Genomic DNA, 19,385 nt, shown 5'->3' with positions numbered 1-19,385 from the left:
TGGTTGGTTATGCCCAAACGTTTAAGTTAATTATAAAATATACACTATAATATTCATCTTACTAAAATTTACTGAAACACAGTGAATCGATTATTAGTTTAGCTGGATTGTTTCAGAGAACAGGAGGAAAAGTGGCCCTTCGGCTTTGTATATACAGGTCCTTCTCAAAAAATTAGCATATTGGGATAAAGTTCATTATTTTCCATAATGATAAAAATTAAACTTTCATATATTTTAAAATCATTGCACACCAACTGAAATATTTCAGGTCTTTTATTGTTTTAATACTGATGATTTTGGCATACAGCTCATTTCATCCGACCAATAAAAGAAAAATGATTTTAATACAAAAAAAGTCAACCTTCAAATTATGTTCAGTTATGCACTCAATACTTGGTTGGGAATCCTTTTGCAGAAATGACTGCTTCAATACGGCGTGGCATGGAGGCGATCAGCCTGTGGCACTGCTGAGGTGTTATGGAGGCCCAGGATGCTTCGATAGCGGCCTTAAGCTCATCCAGAGTGTTGGGTCTTGCATCTCTCAACTTTCTCTTCACAATATCCCACAGATTCTCTATGGGGTTCAGGTCAGGAGAGTTGGCAGGCCAATTGAGCACAGTAATACCATGGTTAGTAAACCATTTGCCAGTGGTTTTGGCACTGTGAGCAGGTGCCAGGTCGTGCTGAAAAACCAAATCTTCATCTCTATAAAGCTTTTCAGCAGATGGAAGCATGAAGTGCTCTAAAATCTCCTGATAGCTAGCTGCGACCCTGCCCTTGATAAAACACAGTGGACCAACACCAGCAGCTGACATGGCACCCCAGACCATCATTGACTGTGGGTACTTGACACTGGACTTCAGGCATTTTGGCATTTCCTTCTCCCCAGTCTTCCTCCAGACTCTGGCACCTTGATTTCCGAATGACATGCAAAATTGGCTTTCATCCGAAAAAAGTACTTTGGACCACTGAGCAACAGTCCAGTGCTGCTTCTCTGTAGCCCAAAAGTGGCTTGACCTGGGGAATTCATATCACCTGTAGCCCATTTTTTTAACTTTTACACTAAATCTTTGATGCTAGTAGGCTATTGACTGTATAGGGTAAATTAATGTATATACCGTATTTTCCGGACTATAAGTCGCACTTTTTTTGTCATAGTTTAGCTGGTCCTGCGACTTATAGTCAGGTGCGACTTATTTATCAAAATTAATTTCACATGAACTAAGAGAAATTAACCAAGAGAAAACATTACCATCTACAGCCGCAAGAGGGCGTTCTATGCTGCTCAGTGCTCTTGTAATCTACCACTGAGCATCATAGAGCGCGAGCGCCCTCTCGCGGCTGTACCTGTCAAGTATCCCGTTTTGGCCGGGAAAGTCCCGTATTTTACCCTTATTTCCCGCCGTCCTCCCGTATTCGTATATTCCCGTAAATCTCCCGTATTTTAACCTGCGTTATTAAATAATAATAATACTGGAGTAAAAAACAAAACAAAAAAACATTTCCAATCTGAGCTCTGTAACTAGCCTCGCAATAACTGCCATCTGCAGTAGGCATTTTCTCACAATTGCGTGATATAAAGTCAGAATTCTGAGATATAAAGTCGCAATTGCGAGTTATAAAGTCATTGATCTGCCGCGTCCCGACACGAGTTGTGTCGTGAACACATTATAATAAGTATTTTAACTGTAGTTTTAGCTGATAATGATGGAATGATTGTCTTATTACCTGAGTGGCATATCTCTGAAACGCGCTCTTGAGGGGATTTTAAATGCAAGCACTGAAACAGAACGGATGTTAGGTGATAACGTTCATATTCTGATGTGTTATTATGGAAATATAATCCCCAGAACATCACCACCCTCAGAATGTGCTGTAATTCACGATTTCCTTAGAGAACGAGTGTGTTGACACGTCCAGTTGGGCCTATGACATGTCGCTATACAGTCACCTGAGCGTGGCACTGCTGGGATCATATTTCATAAATAACGAATCATTAATAGCATATTTCATTAATAACGCATCAGAATATGCTGTAAGGCAGGATTTCGTTTGAGAATGAATTGTATTGACCTCCATATCTCGGTTTTGATCTTATTTGAAATAATACATTAATCGATCTTTGGCTAATCTGTTACAAATTCTAATAAAGTAATATAATCGCATATCATTAAATCTCAGCTGCAAACATTATATAATGCCATATTTCTATGTGCTTTAAATAGCCTATGTAAGACATGTTAAATGCCTCAAATGATAAATATGTACACTGGCACTTATAGCTTACTATATTTATTTGACAAGAACCTCTTACTCCATTCCCTAACTGTTAATTCTATATTAGCCTATAGCCTATTCTGTTCCATAGCACACATGTACATACAAATTTGTCTATTTGTGTGTATTATGCATATAATACTGGGGTAGGCTATACTGGAAACTTCTGTCACTAAGACAGATTTCTTGTGTCTGCAAAAATGGCAGTAAAGCTCCTATATTGATTCTTTCTGATTCTGGTGTCACATGCGAAAGGTATTGAAACAGTATAATTTTATCTTTTTAACGTTTAATGAAAACTGCTGCCCGATCACAACACGTCAGTGCTCTGTCGGTAGGCTACATACAGTCACCTGAGGTAAAAAATATTTCATTAATAACGCATCATATGCTGTAATGCAGGATTTTGAGAATAGAAAATAAATGCAAAGGGTATGCTACTCTGGTTGAATTTGTCACGTGGGCCTTTTATTAAAACATATAAGATCATTATTTACAGGAGTAGGCTTTTAATGAAAACTGTTCCATCTCAACCTCATATTTCTGTTGCAACTGTTCAGCAGCAGAACTCACTGTTTCTCTGTCAGGTTCAACACCATTCAACCGTGTTTGTGTGTGTGTGTGTGTGTGTGTGTGTGTGTGTGTGTGTGTGTGTGTGTGTGTGTGTGTGTGTGTGTAAGCGAGTGAGATAGAGGTGATTAATGAGTGACTTGTTAATATTTGTGTGTGTGAGTAAAAAGTGTATTGTTTGCATCTGCATGGTTGTGTTCGCAAATGTGATGTTTTCTTTTCATTTGTGTGTGTGTGTGTCAGAGAGAGAGAGAGAGAGAGAGAGAGAGAGAGAATATGATTTGGTGATTTGATTCGTTAATAAGTGTTCGTGTGAGAGAGAAAATTATTTGGTGATTTGAGTGAGTTTGATTCATTAGTGTGTGTGTGGTTGCATGGTTGGGTTCAAGTCTGTATTATTTTTCTTTTTGTGTTTGTGTGTAAATGTGTATACAATATATTTATGTACATCCCAAAAAATTATCTATAGGCTTATCACTCAAAGTCTAACACTGAAGACCAATTAATAGATACTGTACACAGGCATATATTAAGTGAAAATTATTTAGGTACAGCTGTTTCAATAGGCCTCAAACATTGCAGAAGACCACCTGTTTATCAGGTGGATTGACTGTTTACATTATTTGTGTGTGTGTGTGTGTGTGTGTGTGTGTGTGTGTGTGTGTGTGTGTGTGTGTGTGTGTGTGTGTGTGTGTGTGTGTGTGTGTGTGTGTGTGTTTGCAAGTCTAGATGAATTTTCTTTGTGTGTGTGAATACGTATGCAATATATTCATGTGCACTTTTCAATCAAAGTCCATTTACAATGCATTGCACTTGCAAAAAATTAAATTTGATAGAACTTTGTCACTCAATTGTGAGCGATGTGGTCACATTATCACTTCACCGTGGCTGAATACACGTTCAACAGGTGCACTGGATGCAGGGATGGCCATAACTCGTACCGCTACCTTGAACAAAGACGGGAGGGTGCGCCTGTTCATGGCCCAAAACTGCAAGGAGTTCTGTCCGTCACAAATATCCAAATAGTGGTTCAGCTGAATAGGGGACTGAAACTTGAATCTCTCTTCTGCTTCTTGCGGTACGCTGTGAACAGTCCAGACTGATGTTCTGGCTCTGCCACTTGATCCTCAAGGACTGGGGTAGCTCTGTATGCCTCCTTGATAATCAAGTCTGATTAAGCAAAAGCAAAAATAAGAATTAAAAAATGCACACAATGAAAATTGAGAACAAACAGTACCAACATAACAGGTTATGGCTAATTTAAAATAAGCACCCATGCAATGACAATATACCATATACAATTTGTTTTTCCCATTTACAGCCTAGTACTGACAGGTTGATGTAAATTTGTAAAACATACCTTTAATCATGGCAGACACAGCCTCCTTGGTATATAAGGAACCAAGACATCATGGGTCAACCACATGGTGCCAAACGAAGGATCCAGCAGAGCAGCTTTTAGGTAAAGAGGGTCAGAGAAGGGTAATGATTGCCCATCACTCCCTCCATCTGCCCTCTTCACATTAACAAAGATCCCTCTGAATCTTCTTTTGAGGGATGCTTGCAGGCTACAGATCAAACCGCCCAAATAGCACACTTTCTCCTTTTGATTTTCCAGGTGGTGATTAAGAGCAAGGACACAAGGAACCACAGCACTTGTGGTCACATTTTTTTCCTGCTTGTGTAAGATCTGTGGCTTCTGCAAAGGGTTGAAGGACTTGTATCTGATTCCACTCTCTAGATGTGAATATTGTTTCTTTGTGTCCCACGTGTTCAAGAAATGTACATAGTCTTAGGTGGTCATAGCTGAGCTCTGCTTTCAGTTGTCTCAATGTGGAATTCCAGCGTGTGGTAACAGAGGCAGGGATCCCACGCTGTCCAAACTCCTTCTCAAAGTTCTCCTTTGAAAGAGGTACTTGTGTGGAGTAAGGAACTCCTCTTGGAGGTTTTGGCAAGGGCCGCATTGATTAATTTTGTCTCTTTAAGGTCATCTCCTATGACCAACTGAAGAGTGTGGGCAAAACACTGGAGCCTTGTCTGGGATTTGGTGCTAAAAGATTTTTCAACCATATCTTGCTCCTCAACCGTGAGGTCATTCCAGATATCAGAATCATCAAGGTCATCTTCTCCATCTCCCTGTCCTGGAAAACATGTGCCGAATGCTTTTTTCATGTTTGCCGCGTTATCGCAGATGATGTGTTCAACCTTTCTTCTGATCTGGTACGTTTCACATATTTGCTTCGACTCTTCACAAATCCTCTCTCCAGTATGAGAACCTTTAAAGTGGTTGCTTGCATTTTAGTTTCAGACTGTGATCTTCAATGCTGAGCCAGTGTGCTGTGACTCCTAGAAAGCCTCTCATCCTACGATCTGACCATATATCTACAGTCACTGATACATTATCTGCCTTTGCTAGATCATTTTTTAACTTCAGCTGTTTTTCTGCCACTAGATCATCTAGCTGTGAAGTAATAGTCCTTCGACTAACAGGGGAGTATTTTTTGTCCATTACTGATAAAAAGTGAAGAAAACTTTCATGCTCAATGATAGATAAAGGCATGTTGCAGTTTATAATCAGGTCTGACAGTATTGAGTGTGTAATGGCTCTCTGCTGGGGATGGATGCTGCTGTAATTTGATATCCTTGATTCAATGAATTGGGATATAGGAGGATGATCTGTATCAAATGTGGCCTTGGTGTGGAGATATTCTTCATATCTCAACTTTGTATTTTCCTCAGAAATTTCTTCATGACACTACTGATCATAACAAACTTCACAAAATTACAGTTACATATTACTTTAACTTTCAAGTCATTCCTTTGATTAGCAGACTCTATTGCTAGCATACTAGACAGTAAAAATTACTAGACAGGCCGGGGAGGTCTAATAGCATGGAGCTTCTCATCGAGTTCAGCTTTTGGACTCTGTCCGTTTTCGCGGAGGATTTTCCTCCAGGGGCACTTCTGAGCAGTAAATTCAGTCCCCAAGTGGTGCGTCCTCCTTGGGGAGGCGCCTGACCCGTGCCTCACGCTTCACGGACCCGCTCGTGTCTCGGCAGGTCGTTCCTGGAAGTCTCTAGCCCAACCCCACAGCGCACCTCTTTTTACGGGCTTTCAAACACGCCATTCCCTGGGTCCGGTTGTCTGGTGCGTGTTTGGATGTCAGTTTTCGCTCTCCCCCTGACAAAAACCTGACGGGTCATTTTGAGTCCGTCTTGGATCGGACCCACCCTCCAGAGGGGGGCCGCCGGCCTGCCCGTGCCCGGGACGAGGCACCCTCCCTGGGCAGGCCGGGGAGGTCTGATAGCATGGAACTTCTCACTGAGTTCAGCTTTTGGACTCCGTCCGTTTTCGCGGAGGATTTTCCTCCAGGGGCACTTCTGAGCAGTGGCTCAGTGGTTCATGTAGGTTGTCTACAAACCAGAAAGTTGGTGGTTCAATCCCCGGTTCCACCTGACCAAGTGTCGAAGTGTCCATGAGCAAGACACCTAACCCCAGCTGCTCCCGACGAGCTGGATGACGCCTTACATGGCTGACATCGCTGTCGGTGTATGAATGGGTGAATGTGAGGCAAAAATGTAAAGCGCTTTGGATAAAAGCGCTATATAAATGCAGTCCATTTACCATTTACCAAAAAGGTTGCATGCATATAAGAAAATTGGATTATAGCATTTAGCATATTTTAACCCACTCAAATATTATTGAAAAAATATTAAAAACCTTAATTTCATCATGGCTTTAATATTATAAAAGCAGGTGACAAGAACAGCACGCCCACCGGTTTCGACTAAAGAGCCTTCGTCAGGTTGTGAGCGACCATCACAAGATAAATCTTTTCATTACTACTGGAGAGTGCCCGTTTACAACGTTTCATTTATTAAACAGCAGCACACACTATGCAAAAGTGGCTGCCCTTCCAGCGAACTCAGTGCCCGAATTCACACACTCGTTTTCATTTACTCGTATAGTGGACTATATTAGTGGATTAATGCAGGGAATAGTGAATGAGGGTATATTGGGCGATTTCGAACACCGCATGTCAACACTGGGCACAGGCGGTGCGATGACACACAATAACCCATTATAATCAGATGTAGGCTAAATTTAAAATCTCCCCCTATACCCTCGTTCACTATTCCCTACGTTAGTCCACTAATATAGTTAACTTGAAGGAGTGAATTTGGATAGCCGCTATGACTCATTAACGTCCAATGTGGTTTCAGGCACCACTACAAATGGATGTGGCGTTACCAGTCTGTAAAAAAATAGGGCGCGACACGGCAAATCTCCGATGCCTCACTCACTCTTTTTATGACATACTGACATGAAGGACAAATACTTTGTCCCATAAATGCAACGGTCATTTTGTCGTAGGAGAAATATACAAAGAGAATAATAATACAAAGTGAACGTATTTAACCCAATATGGAATTAATTAAATCGAACAAATGAATAAAAAATACAGCTAAAAATTAACAATCGACAAAATCATGAATGAACAGAGACATTAGAACCACAGATACATTTTTTTAAAATTTTGGGTGAGATACGTTCTCTTCGTATTATTTGAATTGTTTAATCTCTCCTGCTGGTACAGTGTAGCCAGGTCGCTCGCTCACACCCTGACGAAGGCTCATTAGCCGTAACTCATAGGTGTGCAATACTTGCAGTAGGCCTACCATCTATCTGTTTTAAAATATTAAAGCCATGATGAAATGGATTCTTTTTATCACTAACATGTCCAAAAACATTAATATCACACAACTTGTATTTGACTAGCCAAGATGTAGCTATAGCTGAAAATAACGTGAATGATTTTGTCACTTACAATTTTTTGTGGGATTTGAAGTGTCGAATAAAATTCGAAGTGGTGGTGGCTGTATCAGATATCTTCACGTTGCAGGCCTTGCATACTGCTGTTCTTTTCTTTTTGGCGTAGCGCCATCCATGTTCTGTCACGACTGACTGACAATGCGTGCCGTGTACGTTAGCGCTCTCTGCATGCCCGCTGCATCACGTGGTTAGGTTGCAGTGCGTTCAAAAACCGATGTTTATTAAATAAAAAAAGTTATTTCGAGTCATTTGACTCAAGTCCGAGTCAAGTCTGAAGTCATGATTATCACGGCAAAGTCAAGTCGAGTTTTTTTTTAAATATTTGTCAAGCAAGTCTCAAGTCTTAAAATTGCGACTTAAGTCTGACTCGAGTCAAATCATGTGACTCGAGTCACCCACCTCTGCCTACATCAATCGCTCAACAGAACTCCTGGTGTGCTCTGTCTCAAGCGTGATGTCATTGGAGACCAGCTTTCTAGTGCATTCTGGGAAAATTTTTTTTTGACAAGATCTACCTAATAGAGCTCAATTAAAAACATAGACAGACAGAGCTTGGGAATGCAAGAGATCGACTGTCGTGCTACTTCGCCTCATCCATTTATCAAGGCACATGTGTGACATCACTGGCAATTCGTGCTGTTTTGTCAAAAACACAGCAGAGACTCGAGTTCCATAAGCAACGCTTGGAAGGACAAAAACTCTGTTTTTATAGCTTTTGAACATTCTTGGGTACATTATTTATGTTAAGATAAGAATGGCAGAGGCACAAAAGTGTCTCCCATAATCCTCCTTATCCTTCAGGGAGTTTGTCTTTATGGTTATTATGACTTTAGATCACATCCTTTCCCTGGATGAGCATTGTTGTCTTTGCTGATTCCAGACAATGCAATGCTGTATTGTATTCATGCGATGATCTTAAGTGCAATGACCCTCAGCAATTTACAAGGGAAACTTTTATTTTAATTGTTCAAAATGTTGTGTTGTTTTGTCAGAATATTTTAACCTAAATTTATTAGCTATATTTTGTTGATATATATTGGGAAAATATTGTTTTATTGCATTAAGCATATCAGGGTGTACACCACCATTATTGAGATTTTATATATTTTTCCATATATACGATCATACTTGATGCATGCTATGAGGAGAATTTCTCCCAGACTGATCCTATCCAGAAGCAGCCCGAGCCGTTGGAAAGCAACACATCACAGGTAATGTTACACACACGTGATGAACCGCATCGGTTTACAATGACACAAACACGTGTCCTTCGCTGCCTTTGATATCCCACAATCCTGTGCTTTCCATTCAGTGACAGTTGAGCTGGGGAAAAAAGATGGCATCCGGAAGTTGCGTTTGCGGGTCAGTTGTCTGTAAATGTACGATTTTTACCAAAATATACCACTTCTGATATGATTTCTAGCAAGAAATCACTACTGTAGTAATTAAATATGTGTTTAGTTATCACCAGAGCTCTCTCTATTTAGCTGTAGATCATTAAACTGTTACACTGATTTAGAAGTCTGTCCGAAATTAGTTTCGTGAGGTGCCTTCATGCACAAAACGCTTCCTGCAGAGTCATTGTCTGATGAGGCAACGAGTCAGCAGCCTAGGTTTTTGGACGCAGCCAGTGTGTGTGTGTGTGTGTGTGTGTGTGTGAGAGTGTGTGTGTGTGTGTGTGTGTGTGTGTGTGTGTGAGAGTGTGAATGTGAGAGAGAGAGAGAGAGCGAGAAAGAGAGAGAGAGAGAGAGAGAGAGAGAGAGAGAGAGAGAGAGAGAGAGAGAGAGTGTGTGTTTTGTGTGTGTGTGTACGTTTGTTATATATTGTTGTTTATTAAACTTGTTTTTAAACAAAAATAACTATTCATGGTGAAAAAAGTGTTTAAGTGTGTTTAAGTTTTTGGCTTTGTCCTGTTTCTGAAGTGGATTCTGTGAAGGTTTTCTTTAAGTAGCTTATAAAACACACGAAGGAACAATCTCAAATCATTGCATTGGGGCTGTATTTAGCTAGCAAACTATAAATGTAGATTCATGTGGAACAATTTGTTTTTCTAGACCTTGAACACACTGGACTAGAGGCAAGTCAACAAATACACCTAACCATTTTCCAGATGTCTGATTGGCTGTTGGAGTTGCCTGGTTATATGTGAGGAAGCGTAAAAAGAGTAGTAAAACCCGAGATCACGTAGATGTGAATTTGACAACTTGCACAACAAATATTCTTATGTGTAGCACATTCTGATTACGTGGTGTTCAGTCTGTTGGTCGGGGTACATCTAAACTTTGTGTGAGTGATCACAAATCAAGAGGAAAAATCATGGGCTCTGGATGGACACAAGAGGATTATGAGAGGTCTGCTTCTTTGATTTATGAAGTCGCTTTAAAGAAAAAACCATGCCTCTTACCAGATGTAGGCATAGATGAGTCTCTGCTGAAATATTCTGGTTCCGACTCTAACGCTGTGCTGAAGGCTTTCTCTAAGGAGATGCTCGACACGGTGCCAGACTACATCAACACTCTAGGATCCGTTTTGTCTCCGATGACTTTAAATGCTGTTGGACTTGGAGCTTTGGTGATTTCCTTGATCATAGAGATCATCATCAAGGGCGGCACTCAGACAAGTGAGGACACATATAGCCTGTTACGACGTGTGTTTGGGGAAGAGAAAGCTTCGAGTGTCCGAGACACAATGTCAGAGTATCTGAAACGCCATCGCATATACATGAACAATGACAGACGATTACAGTCGGACATAAGCAGACTGGAAAAGCAGCTGAGCAACCATCTCACCATCCTCAGAAACTCCCTGCTGCAGGATGGACAGATGAGCAGCCGTGGGTTCAAAATCTGGGTCAACGGAGCCGCCTTCCACGTCCAGATGTTGATCCATGAGGCTCGACTGAATATTCAGACTGGTAAACCTGCATCAGACGATCTTAATGCTATCAAAGCTGCAATCGACGTGTATTTACAGTATCTGGATCATTTGCTGGACAAATACAAGACCTACAAGATCAATTCAGAAATGTTTAGACGTATATCTGACTGGAGCTATCCTTACAGCAAATCACATTGTCATATGGAAAATAAAAAAATTAACAACTGTAGAATCAGTTTAGAATATTATCCTCTTCCACACCCATGTGGTAATCCAGAAATGAAGACAACTTTTATGGAGACTGTTTACTCAAATTATGAACCGATCAAAGGTTTAAAGAGTTATTTTTTAAATATCAAGAACAATCTCAACTCTCTAATCCATCAACGTGGTTCATTCAGTCTGCCGTCAGCGGCAGGCTAGTTTAGATATTTTGGTGTTGATAAGGGTGCAGTTCTATTTTTTTTCCAATGATTGTAACTTCAAAAGGACTGCCATCGAATCAGAACATATTATTACTTTATCTAACTTCATACACCCGCTCTAGTGCCATTGAAATAGCTATCATCCAGTGTTGGGCAGTAGCGAGCTACAAGTAGCGATGCTACTAGCTTAACTACATTTTTCAGTAGCTTGTCAGTAGCTCAGTTACTTTTAAAACAGTGTAGCTTTTATAGTAGCTAATACATTATACGGCAAGTAGCGGAGTAGCGCAACCAAAAGCTACATTCCATTTTTGGGTTCTAAATCTAACGACCGACGAGAACGAGCTGAGTGGTGTGCGGAAGCTCAGCTTGCAGACGCGCTTCACTCATATGAGCTGCTCAGCAGTAAAACAACATTGTAAATAAACCAAAATTCAGCAGGCTGCTTGCCTCACAGACATGAGATATGTCATGTGTAGGCTATAGAAAGCTTGAAATGTCCACTTTTAAACAAAACCATTTAAAATGTAAATAAATATGCAAGCAAAGCGCCTGCACCGTTCACGCGAGCAGCTCATGATACCCACATGCGGTTCTGTTTATAATGCTGCGCTCCATCACTGCAAGTGCTGTGAGTTTAACCTGCATTTTAGATTAATCCCTACTAGGGTGACCACCTGTCCCGCACTGCGTGTACCGTTGGCTACAGCATTTTCACCCCTTGTCCCGCACGTCGCATATTGAGAAAATGTCCCACATTTCCATCAGTCTGTTAGTTTTCAATTATCATATTAATAAATGCATCTGTTCAGAAAACTACTGGATAATTCGGTAAATTGGTTATATATTTAAAAATATAAATGAATATATAAGACTGTCAATGAACTAATTTCATGTTGATTTATATTTTATTTGTTCATTGTTTATTTTGTTGGGTTTTAGTTGGACTTAGTCAGAACTCTTTCAAAAATAGTTTATCTGTCATCAGTGACTTTGAATTTACATGATATGTAAAATAAAGACATATGTTACATTGTGATGTAATGGTGTTTTCTGGTAGGGACTAAAGAACAAAATATTTTTATCAGCTGAAAGGCAGAATACAAATGTTTTTTTTTATTAACTTAGACATTATATAACAGTTTTTGGTTATGTTTTAGTGTTGCTAACATTTCTCACATTGTCCCACATTTTGTTTGTTTGATGGTGGTTAACCTAATCCTGACTCCTGAATATTTAATTTAAGTTGCATAGATATTATTCTTGCACTGATGTTAAATTTTTAGCCATGTTACACTTTGACAGTCAGTTTGAGATATAGGCTATATTAGATTATTGTGTTCATTGTATCAATTATTCAAATGATTCTGACAGTTTTTGCCTTTGAAATGACTGGGGAAATAAGTGTCCCAATCAACCTGAAGTCACACTTCTCTTTGAAATCAATTACATTGCATTATATTGTTTAAAACCCCAAATAGTATAACATTATTCATTAATTACTCAAAGTTATTTGTCATTGTAAAAAAAAAAAAATAGTTTCAATGTAGCTAGCTACTTTTTCAAAATGGTAGCTTGAATGTAACTTAACTACTTTAACTTACAAGTAGCTTGTAGCTTGTAAAGCTACAGTTTTAAGCCTCGTTCACACCGCCAGCGATTTTGTCGCTGCATGTCGCCAGCGCCAGAGATTCATGTCGCTAGTGGGCGTTCCCACTACACGGGTTGCATATAAACGTCATTAAATATATTTGTACTATAGTACCGTTTTTATTACTAGTGTTTTGCAGAACAGAGCAAGTTATTAGAATACATACACACTGTACTGTAATAGGTAGACCATATTGCATGCAGTTTAGTCAAAACTTACTTTATATCCCCACAATCCCAGACACGTTTTTCCATGCATCATTTTTTTAAATGTGTCTCTGTATGTAGGCTACACAGAGACATATTAAAAAGAACAGGGGGCTTGCTAAAAGCTAATATCAACAACTCCTCCGGACACCGCAGTAAAGCAGACGGATCACGTGCACTCCACTGACTTCCCTCCTATTGGTTGTCGCTCGCGAAAATCGCTTCTCGTTTGCATAAAGTTGAAATTTCTGAACTTTTGTCGCGCGTCTCGTGTCGCTTGACACGCCCACATTCTGTCGCCAACGGTCACTGTCGCTCGTGTCGCCGGAAGTCGCCAGCGCTCCATTGAAATGAATGGGATCGTGTCGCTTTGTCGCTGCGTGTCGCTGGCGGTGTGAACGAGGCTTCAGAGTAGCTTCCCCAAAACACTAGCCTAGAAATCTAGACGCACCCTAGCGGCAGCTAATTTAATCTGCCCGCAAGTGTCGTCTAGGAACTCTCAATACCCTTCTGAGCTGTATTCCCTCTTGCCGGACCAATCACATCGTGTATAGAGTCGGTGGGCGGGGCCATCATGACAACGGCCGAGTTGCGCTTGCGTGCTTCTAGTAAACACATAAACTGGCGAACGGCGGCGGTCTTTCGAATCAGCTTTGACCGCGACTCTGGAAGACTTGGAGTTAAGCTTTTCTCTGAGAAAAGAACAAAGAACGGGACTGAAGATGTGTTCGGGGTTTTGCCGACCGGATACGGTGAATTTTTAATCTATCAACAAACTCCATTTCAACTTTGTTGCTCTGGTTGGTGTATCGTTATCCTATCGCGTGCAGAGGGAGTTTGAAAGACAACCGTTTATCCGCCCCTCGGATTGAGCCCTGTCTATGGTGAGTTTCCAGACCAAACATCTTGATATGGGTCTGGCTTGTCAGGTTCAAACACAGCTGTATATACTGATGCACCATCTGTTATCCTTCCAGCCTTCCTCACCTCAAACTCTGGAACATAAAATGCAACCCCTGTCCTTCCAGTCTCTGTACTATTTGACCCATCTGTATTTATTTGAAGAAACGAGTAGTACGATTTTTTTTATATATATATACATATGCAATTAAACTACCTGCTGCATTCATTTTCTTTCTGTTTTTATGTAATTGTATGACTATTTCTGGTTGATCTATTATCCAGGTTGGAATTGGGGATACTACCAGTATTGGAGCAAATAATATTGACTCTAGACAAGCTTCATTAACCCACTGCTTTATTTTACATTTAAAGCCTTTACCTGTTGCATTTAAATCATTCAGAACTTCCCTTACAGGATTATTATATTTTTGTACTTGTAGGTTTACCCAGTATGCCATTGCTAGTTTCGGTCTTCTTATAATTAATGACATTTTTTATGTTTCTACTTGTAATGCTGCAATGGATGTGGTTTTAACTGCTCCTAAAATTAGTCTTAATGCCTTAGCTTGCATGACATCTTATTTCTTTTCAATTACAATTACACGGTAAACAGCTGTTTTGTGTTGTGGTTTTAATCTATTAAGTTTATTTGTGTTGTGTATTTGATCAATCATTGTTGTATTAACACTTTATACAGAACGTGGCTCTATATTTTTCTAATGTGCTCTGCTTTACGATGTCTATCGCGTCTGTTGATATGGTCTTGCTTTAAGTAACATAATTGTTTGTGATTTTACTTTGTTGTTGGCGCCGTAATTTTTATTTGCTTTTATCTGATACTGACCAGTGTTTTATGTGTTTTTCCCACTAATTTATAGAGGCATTACGATTTGGAGATGATCAGCTTTACTTCATGTACATCAATGCAAGACATTCTGCACCATTTTCTACTGCCCAGTGTTTTAAACTGACCAGATGGCACAGTACACTTTCAAATTCACTTCAAAAAGCAGCTGTCCATGGAGGTATGAAGGTTTTGAGTTATTTGTTTATACACAGTGGCAAGAAATAGTATTTATTTGTTGTCCCTTTTGAATTAGTTGGTTATAAAGTTAGTTTCAACTGTGTGTGTGTGTGTGTGTGTGTGTGTATATATATATATATATATATATATATATATATATATATATATATATATATATATATATATACACACACACATCATGATCACACACTGATCATATATATATATATATATATATATATATATATATATATATATATATATATATATAAATATATATATATATATATATATATATATATATATATATATATATATATATATATATATATATATATATATATATATATATATATATATAGTGCTTAAGCTAACAAAATACAAACACTATTTCATGTGTTTGAATGTGTCCTATTAAAATTAAATTAAATACACAACCAAGCATTATTTATATCTGTTACAGTAATTTGATAATCAGAATGTCACCCCAGGATAATGGAAGCTGATCAAAAACAAGGTTAGTTTTAAAAGGCTCTAATAAAGACATAAGCTTCTTATACAGATAGTGTGTTGTTATATGTCACATTTTCCAGGAATGTTCTATTCTATAATGTTCGATTGTTTTAGACTGTTCCACAACAGTTGGATGGCTCTATTGATAGTAGGATCTTCATGTTAATGGTAAGAAAAAGAAGGGAAAGGTAAAACTTTTTTTAAAATACAAGCTTCCCTTCATTAGGATAAAAAACATGAGGGCTTTTCACACTTGAAATAGTAAACTCCAGATATACAGAATCCTGGGTTATCTTGCTTCATGTTTCACAATGATCATCATTTACCTGAGATGAACAATTAATCCTGGGTATTCATACACTGCCGTTCCACGCTGTACTTTAATAAATCATGGGATAACATATGTGCAGTAACAGGGTCACTGACAGACACTGCACTGCACACAATATGTTTTCATAAATGCTCAAGCTTTGCATGTCCTTGTATTACAAGTTTATCCTGAATGGACATTTCAGACTATACAATAATTTAAATGGTCTCTTCTTCGCTGCAATTGTGTTTTCTGTTTGCATTTGATGTCTTTCCTCTTCAATGCTGACTTTATTATTTATATAGAGTGCACAGTGTTTCAGTGACTGTCCAAAGCACGTAAATATAAAAGTGTGAAATGTTACTTTACCCGAGGTTAAAAGTGTGTTTAGAATGACGATAAAAAGCCCCATGAAGTGCTTGCCTTTGATTTCTGTATACATTTTGAACTGAAAATGGTTAATTAATTTGATTGTGACAGGGTATAATTTATGTCAGAAATATAGACAGGAGAAACTGAATTTCACAACTTTATTATACATGCTACATCCTGACTTCAACACACGATATTGTTAAAACACTTCCAACATTTCATCCTATTTTTTGTACCCTTGTCTCATGAAGGAGCCGCGGATCACAGAAGACCTCTGCACTGCAGTGTAAAGACTGGAACAACCAAAAGTTTTCAACAGTTTAGTGGAAGAGCCCTGATTTCTGACATTTGAAAGTGGAAGACTAGGAAAAAGACCTTCAACTTTCACAGGCTGAATGGTTGACCGACAACTGGCCAAAGAGACAGTTGTCAATGTTTATAGAGGTTACATTTATTTTAGATTTAATTTGTCATGTACCTGCTGTGCAATAACTTTCAACTTAGTTCAATTTATTCCCCTTGGTCTGATTGTGTATTTTTTAAAGCAAACCCAAGCTAGTATATGATGCCTTTGCTACTTAAGGGGATTTTTAAGGAACATTTTATAAAATTAAACAATTTCTGTGTGTTTTGGGGTTTGATTAATCTGAATCATGCATAACAGTGTAGAATTGTGTAATGTATATTATGTACTATGAAAAAAAGGTTTATTCTGAGATGCTTAAGTACAAAAAATATATATTGTGTCATAAAAATAAATGGTCAAATGCTCAATCTTTGTTTTCATTTTTTGTGTGTTAAGATTTGTGTTCAGTTTATCTAATATAATATTTAAGACATAATATAAATAAAAAATAATAATAGCAACTTTTTACTTTAAAAATGTTACAATGTTTTTTTTATAAATAAATTTTTTAACGTAAATTATTTATTTTCTATTAATATCCAGTATTGTTTATTTTAAAACATATTTATATGATTTAACTATGAGTGAGTATATCTATCTAGCCTATCTATCATCTCTCTATCTATCTTCAATTAGAACTTATTATTTAAATACTTTGGGCTTGAAACGCTCCAAATAGAGCAACGTATACGAAGATAAATCAGCTCCGCCCACTTCCGGCATGAGACTGTGCCGTGGCGCTGTTGTCGCCCTCAGACTTGTGAGTGACGTATATGGGTTCTGCAGTTAGACCTGTCTCGAAAATAGTACTTAGCTATTGACAAACTCACTCATAGGCACAACAAATAACGTCCACATGAGTCTACATGGAAAATAACAACATTAATGCAACATGAAGGCACAGCAAAAATTCTTATTTTTCTTTTCTTCATTAGAACAACTGTTATATTTGTCAATGTCTCTTTTCCTCGAGCATCAGTTTGTCCAGTCACCCAACCACCTTGGTGGTCTCTTAACTCACTGCGGCCTACCCCCGATTTGGCTGTAAACTGTCCATGGTTGACTTGGTTGCACTGTGCTACCTTCTCTGCACTACACATTTATATCCTTCTGTTCAGTCCTTGGCACACAATGCGCTTCTTCATGTACAGTCCCCGGGTCCATGCCGCTACCATTTACAGGTTCCTCAGCAAAGAGGTGAGTGAGGCTAAGGCCAATATCACTGAAGTCAGTTTCAAGACTGGGGGTAGGGGCCTCCTGAGGCTGCCGTGCTTCTAAACACCCAGCTATTGTCCAGGGGTTTTCGGGAGTTTTACGGCTTGCGTTTATCGTGATGCACTACTTTTACTTTCGTCTTTGGACTTTTCTGAATCCGATATACCATATCATCCAAGTGTCCTAGAATGATGTAAGGGCCCTCATAGGCAGGTAGGGACTTCCTGATCTTATTTTTCACCCTTTTTGTCCCTTTTATGAGATACCACACAGCATCACCGGCCTTGTAATGTGTCCTTGCCACATTCTTGTCATATTGCTTTTTGGCACGCTCAATAGATTGACCCAGTTGCTCTCTAGCAATTTGATGTGCCAACTCCAACCTTTCTCTCATTTCAGCAACGTATTGTGGAGGACTGGGGGCTGAGGTTTCACTAAAGGGTATCCCTGTTACTAGATCAGCAGGCTCTGTCAACTCCCGGCCAAAAAAGCATCATATTCGGGGTGAACCCAGTGGAGCTATGCTTGGTAGCTCGGTAAGCGATCACGGCCAAGGGAACCATAAGATCCCAGTCCCAGTGACACCGGTCTGAAGTGGTAGCCAGTATTTTCTGAAGGGTGGCGTTAAACCGCTCCACTTGTCCATCGGACTGGGGTCGAAAAGGTGTCGTTCGAGTCTTCTCAATTTCTAATGACTCACACATTGTTTGGAAAACACAAGATTCAAAATTAGAGCCTTGGTCACTATGCAGTGTCAACGGTGCTCTGTAGCGACAGACCCATTCCGTAACTATAATCTCTGCAACGGTGACTGCTGGTCATTGGGCAGGGGGTAGGTCTCCACCCACATAGTGAAATAGTCCTGCACCAAGAATGTAATGGTTGAACCGTTCCGTTTCGTTCATCGGACCCATCAAATCGACAGCAATCCTTTCCATGGGAGCCCCCACCCTTACAGTGTCCATTTGTGCTTGTGGGGTCTTCGTGGGTCGGGCCTTCGCAGCGCAACCAGTGTGGTCCCGCATCTGGTACCAGTAATACCATGACTGCAGCCGGGACAGCGTCCGCTCGACCCCAAAGTGTCCACCCACTGGTCCATCGTGCATCTGATGCATCATATACTTCCGAAACACTTTTGGCAAGAGAATTTGAGGATAAAATTCAGGGCCCTCCATCAGGTAGAATCGCCTCACTAAAGTGCCATCTTTTAAATACAATCTCTTCCATTGGCTCCAGTAAGCTTTAGTTGCAGGTCCATAGGGCAGCACGTCAGCCCAGGAGGGCCGTTCGCCACCTTCCTCTATCCATCTTTTGATAGGGGCAATATCGTTGTCGGTTGCCTGAGCAGAGCGAAGTTCTTCAGCAGTCCACCCTAGGAATGGAGCTGCACTTGCTGTCATGACTGGTTGCACTACCCCCACTGGACAGAACTCTGAATTAGCATTTCCAACTCCATCATTCCCAGGTCTTGTATCAAAATCACACTGAACTCCCTGATGACAAACATGGGAGTTACTGGAAGTAGGTTCTTCAAGGCTGCAAGCACAGTTTGAACGACATGGCCTCCATGGACAGCAAGGACAGCACATCTGCGTTTTCATGCTGACGTCCAGGCCGATGCACAACCTTAAAATCGTACTCGCCAAGCTTTTCCAACCACCGTGCCAGCTGTCCTTCTGGTTCTTTCATTTTTATGAGCCACTGCGGACTACTATGATGTGTCTGCACAACGAAAGGTCTGTCCAAAATATATTGCCGTTAATGTGCCGAGAACGCCACTATAGCCAACAATTCTCTCTGTGT

The 19,385-nt window shown here is 39.7% G+C and overlaps 1 long non-coding RNA gene across 1 annotated transcript; it reads left to right on the top strand.

Moving 5' to 3' along the window:
- Positions 1-13,920: 13,920 nt before the first annotated feature.
- On the top strand, positions 13,921-16,735 carry LOC137038509 (uncharacterized). The gene is made up of 2 exons (XR_010897495.1): positions 13,921-14,767; positions 15,230-16,735. It is a non-coding gene; the product is annotated as an uncharacterized lncRNA (long non-coding RNA).
- The last annotated feature ends 2,650 nt before the right edge of the window (positions 16,736-19,385 follow it).

The sequence above is a fragment of the Pseudorasbora parva genome, chromosome 13 (genome assembly GCF_024679245.1).
Source record: "Pseudorasbora parva isolate DD20220531a chromosome 13, ASM2467924v1, whole genome shotgun sequence".
NCBI lineage: Eukaryota > Metazoa > Chordata > Actinopteri > Cypriniformes > Gobionidae > Pseudorasbora > Pseudorasbora parva.
The sequence above is the reverse complement of the archived record's forward strand: the minus strand, read 5'-3'. Positions and strand labels throughout refer to the sequence as shown.